The following is a 9,452-nucleotide window of genomic DNA, read 5'->3' as shown; positions in this document are numbered from 1 at the left end:
TAAATGTTGCTCTTGATTTGTTCATTGTTGTAGCTTACTTTTTGGATGAGACCATTGCTATATCACTTCAAAATCTTCTTTAGATTGGGGCTCATACTGCCGCAAAACCTTAGGGTTTTGGCCATTGTGAATGATTTTACCCTTTTGAATTGTATCTTTCCGTTGCTATTTTATCAGCAAGAACTGATGTGCTATTGTACTAAAGGTCTTCAAGCTTTTAATAGGTGGCTTTATGACTGTTATTTGTGTTGGCAATGTGGAGGAATTGATTATGTGTTGCATTGATGTTTTGTCGTTGATGTCAACACTAGTTGTTTTGATTGGTTACCGACACATAGGTTTTGGTTACCGGTAGAAGAACTTGTGTTATCGGTAATGGTTTAAGGTTTAACTGGAAGAGCTTTCACTGAGAATCTTTGATAGAATGCTAAGTGGTGTTGGTGCGGCTTCTAGATGGAATTCAAGATGCAGAAGGTGATCCTTGATCGTGTCTCAACTGATTGAAGACATTGCTTTGGCGCGGTGGACCCAAATTAGGTCCGGTACCTATCTAGGTTATAGACCGGTATCGTGTTAACGTGTTCTCTACACGTTACCGGGATGATTTATGGATTGGTTATTGTTGTTTTGGTCTAAAGCTAACATGGCATATCATTGTAATATGGATGTATTTAATGATCTTATTGTAATATCTTTTAGGTGGCCGACCTAATTGGTTTAGGCCTCAAGGTTTGTATAAATTGATGTAAGATCTCATTGTAGATCATGGAATGGTATGGAATGGGAATGAAATAAGTTTCGTGGTCGTGGAATGCAATATCATATGCAAAGGAGATTTGGTCGATCTTAGGTGATCGAATTGGGTTTAAGTAAGATGTCGAAGGCCTCTGGTATTGAGCTTAATTGAGACTGTAATTAGGCATGGTAGATGCTATCTCTGATAGTTCATTATTCTTGATTGTTGTCCAATTATCTTGAGGTGGTTATAACCTCTCTGTAGTCAGTGAGACTCTTTTGTAATGAGAAGTACGCTCTAGGCAGTGTGCCTTCCTGCATGTGTAGGCCCCTCATTGTATCACATACTTTCTGCAGAAGTATCATCTGACTGTGGGTAGGCTTCCCACCGTGGTTTTTCCCTCTACCGGGTTTTCCACGTACAAATCATGGTGTTATGTGGTATGGTTGCATTGTGTTAATTCTTTGTTTCATTCTTAAGTTTTTTTGCTTACTGATATCTGTTTCTGCTATTCCGGTATCCAATGTTTATGTGTTCCGGTTAAAAGATATAAAGTGGTTTGATTAATATAATCTGTTAACAACTGATTAACCCCCCCCCCCCTCCTCTCAGTTGTGCACCGGTTATCCTAACAATTGGTATCATAGCTTTGGTCCTCTTTTGCAGAAGCTTAACCGCTTGAGGTAGATCCTATGGCAACTAATACTTCAAATCCACCGATAACTATTTTCAGAAGAGAAATCCCTAAGCTTGATGGAACAAATTATGGGATATGGAAAATCCAAATGGAGACTTATCTTAGATGTCTTGGCAAGGATATTTGGGAGATCACTGAGAAAGGATATACACTTTATGATCCGACATCTAGAAATCCTGCTCCTGTAGACCTGAACAAGAATATTGAAAATGATTGCAGAGCTAGAGAAGCCCTCTTGTGTGCACTTACTGATCAACAAATCATGGGATTGATTGATAAATCATCGACAAAGGTTATGCGAGATAAATTGTAAAATCTAAATGAAGGTGATCCTACTGTCAAAATTGCTAAACTTGATGGTTACCGGGTAAGGTATGAGAACTTGAAGATGGAAGATAATGAAAGAATTGCTACATTTATGGAAAGAGTAACTGAGATTGTCATGGGAATTCAATGTTGTGGAGGATCTCTGAGTGAAGATGAAATAGTTTCCAAATTCTTGAGAGCCCTTCCACCGGCTTACAAGATGAAGGCAACTGCAATTATTGAACTGAGGACAATGACAAACACTTCAGTTAACAGAGACATTCTGATTGGGAAATTATCTACTTTTGAGCTTGAAGAATTTGGATCTTCTAGAGCTATAAAGTCTGAACCTGCTTTTCATGCATCATCATCTACTGACAAAATTGATTGGAAAGCCTTATATGCAAAAGAATTGGAAGACATGAGGAAAGAGGATGAAAAATTTGAGCAACTTGAAGCCTTATTTGCTAGAAGAGCACCTAAAGGACCGACAAGAAGTAAGTATGAAGGAAAAACACCTTTTAAATGTTTTGCATGTAATAAGATTGGTCATTTTGCATCTAGATGTCTTGAAAGGAGTGCAAGATTTGAAGAGAGAGTTAAGAAATCATTTAAGCCTAATCAGAACAGATACAGATTCAAGAAAAGTAAACAATGCTACATAGCAGATGAGGAAGGAGTAAGTGATGACTCTGAGGATGAACCGACAACAGACTCTGCTAGTGGATCCGGCAATGGAAAGGAATGGGTGTTCTATGCTTTAAAGGAAGATGAACCGGAACCAACTATCATGAATGAAGAAAAGGCCCTGGCAACAAAAGTTGAAGACAAGGATGAATGGGTAATTGATAGTGGATGCTCACATCATATGACTGGAGATAAAAGAAAATTTATGTCCCTGCAAGAATACAATGGTGGTCAAGTCAGATTTGGAGATGACAAAGCATGTATGATCAAAGGTAAAGGTATTATTACTCTAGATGGCAAGCATAATACTGATAATGTCTATTATGTAGAAGGTTTAAAGCATAATCTTTTAAGTGTTGGTCGATTGGTGGACAAGGGTTTCCAACTTCAGTTTAAAGATAGAAAATGCAAAATCATTAACAAAACTGGTTTGGAGATTGCAACCGGTACTCAGACTGGAGGTAACATCTTTCACTTGAACACCGGTAATAAGACATGTTTGATTGCTCATATTGATGAGAGTTGGTTATGGCATAAGAGGTTGTGTCATGTTAATTTTGATTGTATTGTTAAGATTATTTCAACAAAGGCAGTTAGAGATATACCTAAGATTATAAAGCCTCATAATTCGGTATGTAAGGAATGTAAATTGGGAAAGCAAGTTAGAACTTCTTTTAAGAGCATACATGATAAATCTAATGATGTGCTTGATTTGATTCACACTGACTTATGTGGTCCAATAAGGACTAGAAGCTTTCAAGGTGATAGGTATTTCATGCTGATAATTGATGATTATTCTAGAATGATGTGGGTGACTTTTGTAAGGGAGAAGTTTGAAGCCTTTGAGAAATTCAAGATCTTTAAAGAAAAGGTGGAAACAGAAACTGGATTGAAAATTAAATGTCTAAGATTAGATCAAGGCGGTGAGTTCACTTCTCATGAATTTAACAGTTATTGTGAGACAAATGGAATTAGGAGACAATTATCTCCACCTCGGACTCCTCAGCAGAATGGAGTAGTGGAAAGAAAGAATAGAACCATTTTGGATGCAATAAGAACTATGATGATGGAAGCCAAATTGCCTCACATTTACTGGAGAGAAGCAGTGAGTACAACAGTCTACACATTCGACATAGTTCACATCAAAGGTGAAACCAGTAATACCCCTTATGAATTATGATTTGGACATACACCTACTGTTAAATATTTTAGAGTTTTTGGAAGTAAATTTTATATCAAAAGGGATGATTCAATTGGGAAGTTTGATCCTAGATGTGATGAAGGGATATTTATTGGATATTCAATTCAAAGCAAAGCATATAGATGTTATAACAAAAGATTGCAAAAAATTGTGGAGAGCACAAATGTGAAAGTGGATGAGCAATACAGAAATCAATCTATATCATATGACAGAGAACCGACAGTGGAAATGATCATAACTGAATCGACAATGCCTCAACCGGTACAAGAAACTAAGACAATTACACCGATACAATCAAAAAATTCAACTGTGACTGATGATCAGAACAGTGAACCTAAAGTTCAGAAGACACCAAGGTATGTAAGGTTAAATCATTCTGAAGATCAAATCATTGGACATATGAACAAGGGAGTTATGACAAGAAGAAGACTGGAAAATGAAGAGGTATTTCTTATTTCTCAAATTGAACCGACATCTGTTATTGAAGCTTGTAAAGATAAACATTAGTTAAAGGCTATGGAAGATGAATTAGATCAGATAGAGAAGAATGAGACTTGGACTTTAGTTCCCCGACCTAAAATAAGAATGTCATTGGAACTAAATGGGTTTTTAGGAATAAACTGAATGAGGATGGTCAAGTTGTAAGAAACAAGGCTAGATTGGTTTGTAAAGGATATTCTCAAATGGAAGGAATTGATTATGGTGAGACATTTGTACTTGTAGCTAGAATTGAAGCTGTTAGACTATTTCTTGCCTATGCAGCTTATAAGATCTATAAGGTCTATCAAATGGATGTTAAATGTGCATTCTTGAATGGTGAACTTGAGGAAGAGGTATACATTGAGTAACCTGATGGATTTTCATTGATAGATGATAAAGATATGGTTTGCAGATTAAGGAAATCTTTATATGGATTGAAACAAGCTCCTAGAGCTTGGTATGCAAGGTTGGATAAATATCTTTTGAAGTTTGGTTTTACTAAAGGCAGTGCTGACAATATTTTATATTATAAGATCGTTGATGATGATATTCTAATTACTGAAGTATTTGTTGATGATATCATTTTTGGAGGTGAAGATAAATTGTGCATGGAATTCTCTAATAATATGAAGAATGAATTTGAAATGTCCATGATTGGTGAGATGAGATTTTTCTTAGGTTTGCAGATTACTCAAACTGACAAAGGCATCTTTATCTGTCAATCTAAGTATCTAAGGGAATTGTTCAAGAAGTTTGGTATGGATGATTCCAAACCGGTAAGTACTCCTATGGTGACAAGTGAGAAATTATCTATCAAAGATACATCTGCACTGGTAAATTTGATAAGGTATAAGTCTATGATTGGTGGTTTGTTATATCTAACTCAGACTAGACCGGATATTATGAATGCAGTAAGTATTGTTTCAAGATATCAAAGTAATCCTAAAGAAAATCATGAATGTGCAGTAAAGAGGATATTTCGGTATTTGCAAGGAACAACAGAATATGGCTTGTGGTATTCTAGAGATGATAACTTCACTTTATGTGCATATACAAATTCAGATTGGGCAGGAGATACTGATGACATGAAGAGAACTTATGGTGGAGCTTTCTTTCTTGGAAAGAAACTGGTTTCATGGATCAGCAAAAAACAGTCATGCATTTCTTTATCTATTGCAGAAGTTGAATATGTTGCAGCAACACCAACTAATTGCACTCAAGTTTTATGGATGAAGCAAATGTTGAAGGATATCAAGGTAAATTGTAGTGAACTAGTAGTTATCTATTGTGATAACTCTACAGCTATTAACATGTCTAAGAATTAGGTATTTCACTCTAAGACTAAGCACATATCAATAAAATATTACTTTTTAAAGGACAAGGTGGAAGAAAAGGAAGTCAAATTGGTTTATGTGAACACTAAAGAGAAGATTGCAGATATATTCACTAAACCACTATCTAAGGAATCATTTGAGTATTTGAGAGACAGGTAAGGGGTTTCTACCCCTCTGACAGAGACTTGATTGATGTAGTTTGGCATCAGTTCGGAATGCATTATCAGAGATACTATTCATTCTGGCACTGATGAGTGGTGCTATTACTCAGGGGGAGTAGTCAGCTTTGATATTTTTGTCAGATTTTTGGCATTGATGTCAAAGGGGGAGATATAGTGATGCGAAAAATAAATTTCAGAACTTTACAAAGATATTATTCACAAAGGGAGAGAGATTGATATTCAGAGCTATATACGGGAGATTGTTGGTTGTCTTCCACAGGGGGAGACTTGTTTGGCATTTCTTGGTACTTGGATGTTTTTCACATCTAGTGTTGCCATCAATGCCAAAGGGGGAGATTGTTGGCAATATGGAGGAATTGATTATTTGTTGCATTGATGATTTGTCATTGATGTCAACACTAGTTGTTTTGGTTGGTTACCGACAGACAAGTTTTGGTTACTGGTAGAAGAGCTTGTGTTATCGGTAAGGATTTAAGGTTTAACCGGCAAAGCTTTCACTGAGAATCTTTGACAACATGCTAAGTGGTGTTGGTACGACTTCTAGATGGAATTCAGGTCGCAGAAGGTGATCCTTGATCGTGCCTCAACTGATTGAAGACATTTCTTTAGCGTGGTGGACCCAGATTAGGTCTGGTACCTATCTAGGTTATGGACCGGTATCATGTTAACGTGTTCTCTACACGTTACCATGATGATTTATGTATTGGTTATTGTTGTTTCGGTCTAAAGCCGACATGGCATATCATTGTAATATGGATATATGTAATAATATTATTGTAATATCTTTTAGGTGGCCGACCTAGTTGGTTTAGGCCTTAGGGTTTGTATAAATTGATGTAAGATCTCATTGTACATCATGGAATGGGAATGAAATAAGTGTTGCGGTCGTGGAATGCAATATCATATACAAAGGAGATTTGGTCGATCTTAGGTGATCGAATTGGGTTTAAGTAAGATGTCGAAGGCCTCTGGTATTGAGCTTAACTGAGACTATAATTAGGCATGGTAGATGCTATCTTTGATAGTTCATTATTCTGGATTATTGCCCAATTATCTTGAGGTGGTTATAACCTCTCTGTAGTCAGTGAGACTCTTTTGTAATGAGAAGTACGCTCTAGGCAGTGTGCCTTCTTGCATGTGCAGGCCCCTCATTGTATTACATACTTTTTGCAGAAGTATCATCTGACCGTGGGTAGGCTTCCCACCGTGGTTTTTCCTTGTACCGGTTTTTTCACGTACAAATCATGGTGTTATGTGGTATGGTTGCATTGTGTTAATTCTCTGTTTCATTCTTAAGTTTTATTGCTTATTGGTATTTATTTCTGCTATTCCGGTATCCAATGTTTATGTGCTTCGGTTAAAAGATATAAAGTGGTTTGATTAATATAATCTGTTAACAACTGATTCACCCCCCCCCCCCCACCTCTCAGTTGTTCACTAGTTATCCTAACAATTTGTAACTGTCTTTGTCCTTAACACAACTTCCATTTACTATGACCATTTCTTATCACGATATAGTAGCCCATACCCTATGTTGCAGTCATGATCGTAATGTCATGTTATTGTGAAAATATTTCTATGGTTGACTGACATAAAATTATTGTCATGCCTCCTTAACTATCTTTCTTTTAATATGTTGTTTATGATCCTTCTTTGGGGTTGTAGCTCTCACATGCTTCTCTTTACTATGACTACATGAATTTGAATGATAGGTTTGGTAGACTGACATCTATCCCTCTAATGGATTGAGATTTGTTCATTTGTCATGATTGTATTAATTGATAACCTTGGTGTTTTGTTGCACTAATGGATTCCCTTTTTGCATCTGTATTGTCAATACATCCTTTCATAGTCTTAGGCCTTTTGCACTATCCATTCTTTGAGATTTGGACTTCTCTTTGTATGCTCTTATGCTTTCACTGTGTGCCCTTGTTGGTGTATTGTGACCTTTTGTGAGATGCCTCATTGTTGTTAGGCCATGGAGGTTGCTAGATGAGAGCTCTCTATGGCTGCAAAAACTTTATATGGCTGCATTTAAACCTGCACTAAGAATGATTTTGTGATTAATAAATATGTATATGCATGATTTTTGGAGACTTCTTACTAATCTCTGCTCTTCATTGACTATGTCATATGGTTGTGAAGTCTCTTTCTCACAATCTTGGGTATGAAACTAAGAACAAATCCATGTAAAATCTCTTGAGACCTCTACCATTTTTACTAATGATTCAATCATTCATGTCTTGGCCTAAACCCTAGAGGGATTTCTTAGATGCAATTGACAAATATACATTTTAATGATAGGAAACCCTTACGCTGTTCAAAAGTCTCAAAAATTGTGCTATTTGTAGTGCCTTGAGTTTTGTTTTTAACTTTAGTTTCTCTTATTATGGATATACTTGTGATTTGGTGCTTTTGAAGTTGAAAAAATCTAAAACTTTTAGTAGAATATCTATCCAGAAGATGGATTTGGAACACATTGTATTTACAGTAAGAATACATTAGATAAACTATATGCTTTTCAATCTACCTTGCACATGGATTGTAATTGTTTCATGCAAGACTAAAGGAATTGAGAAGTTGTTTTAACATTCATTACTGCAGGATGAAAGTCAGATTAAGGACTTCAATTCTTAGCATTGGCAAATTATAAGAACTACCATCAAATGTTGTCATCATCACACTATAGGTAAATTTTGTGTAATTGATGATTTTAACTCAATATAGGTGCTCTTGTTGGGAATCAATATAAATTGCCAAAGGAGTGAAATCAAGCTCTTATAGGTTCTCTTATTGTTGATAATGAGGTGAATATCAAGCTCATTCAAAAGAAATGTCACAACTTCCTTTTGTGTGTCTCCCTCATTCTCCATGAACTGCACCTTGAAGTCCTTCATGCAAATGGTGCTAATATTGGGAAGCATTATATCTTCACGCTCAATACAAAGGTAAACAACCATTATTTCTCTTATAATGTAATGCCATAAACTACTAGTAGATTAGAATGCTTCACAGACCACCAATTTTCTATAAATCCTGTGCAAGTTAGGAAATATCAGAAAAAACCTATAAAAATAGATTGTTGTTCCATCATTCAAATAAGATATCAATTTGTATGAATTCCTCATAAGTTCTATATATTAATAGAAATAGTTGGTTTTGTTTTCTTTATGTAGATCTATGAAGGCTCATGTGAATATGTCAGGTCCATTGGTACAAAATTGATGGAAGTTGCAGATCGTCAAACAAACTACGTTTCTAATTTTTGAAGTACTATTGAAGAGTTGATGTATTTATACCTTTGGTGATTGATTGATAGGCAATTTTTTTGTACAAATGACACTTGAGAACAATTAGTTGGTGGTTATATGGGACTTTAGACACAAATGATCATTGCCCTCCTATTGCAATAACTTTTAGAAAACCTATTATAGTTCATTCTTCACTATTTAAAAAACTGTGAGCAAATTTTTTTTTCATCTATAACTTGCGATTATTATGTACTCGTAAAAATTCTTTTCTAATACATACAATGTACATTTGCAGTATCTGCTCATTATTACAAAGCTCTTTTTTCTTACTTTCTATTTATTAATTGTTTAGTTACACAATTGGTATTTTTATGCTACTATTATTATTGTGTGCTCATATATCATTGCACCAACAATCTATGACTAAATATACTACCAATTAACAACAATTAATGATTACGCACTTATTGAATCATTTTGTAGTTTTAAGTCTTGTGTAAGTTACATCCAAATGGCGAAATGTAAATCAATTTTTCAATTTTTGAGCTATTTATTTCTAAGTCTTAGGTCTCAATGGG

General features: G+C 35.4%; 1 long non-coding RNA gene across 1 annotated transcript; it reads left to right on the top strand.

Annotated features, from left to right (window-relative positions):
• Nucleotides 1-8,231: 8,231 nt before the first annotated feature.
• Nucleotides 8,232-9,149, top strand: LOC131859379 (uncharacterized). The gene is made up of 2 exons (XR_009359110.1): nucleotides 8,232-8,571; nucleotides 8,800-9,149. It is a non-coding gene; the product is annotated as an uncharacterized LOC131859379 (long non-coding RNA).
• The last annotated feature ends 303 nt before the right edge of the window (nucleotides 9,150-9,452 follow it).

The sequence above is a fragment of the Cryptomeria japonica genome, chromosome 10, assembly GCF_030272615.1.
Source record: "Cryptomeria japonica chromosome 10, Sugi_1.0, whole genome shotgun sequence".
Classification (NCBI taxonomy): Eukaryota; Viridiplantae; Streptophyta; class Pinopsida; order Cupressales; family Cupressaceae; genus Cryptomeria; species Cryptomeria japonica.
This window is presented reverse-complemented; position numbering and strand designations above follow the sequence as displayed.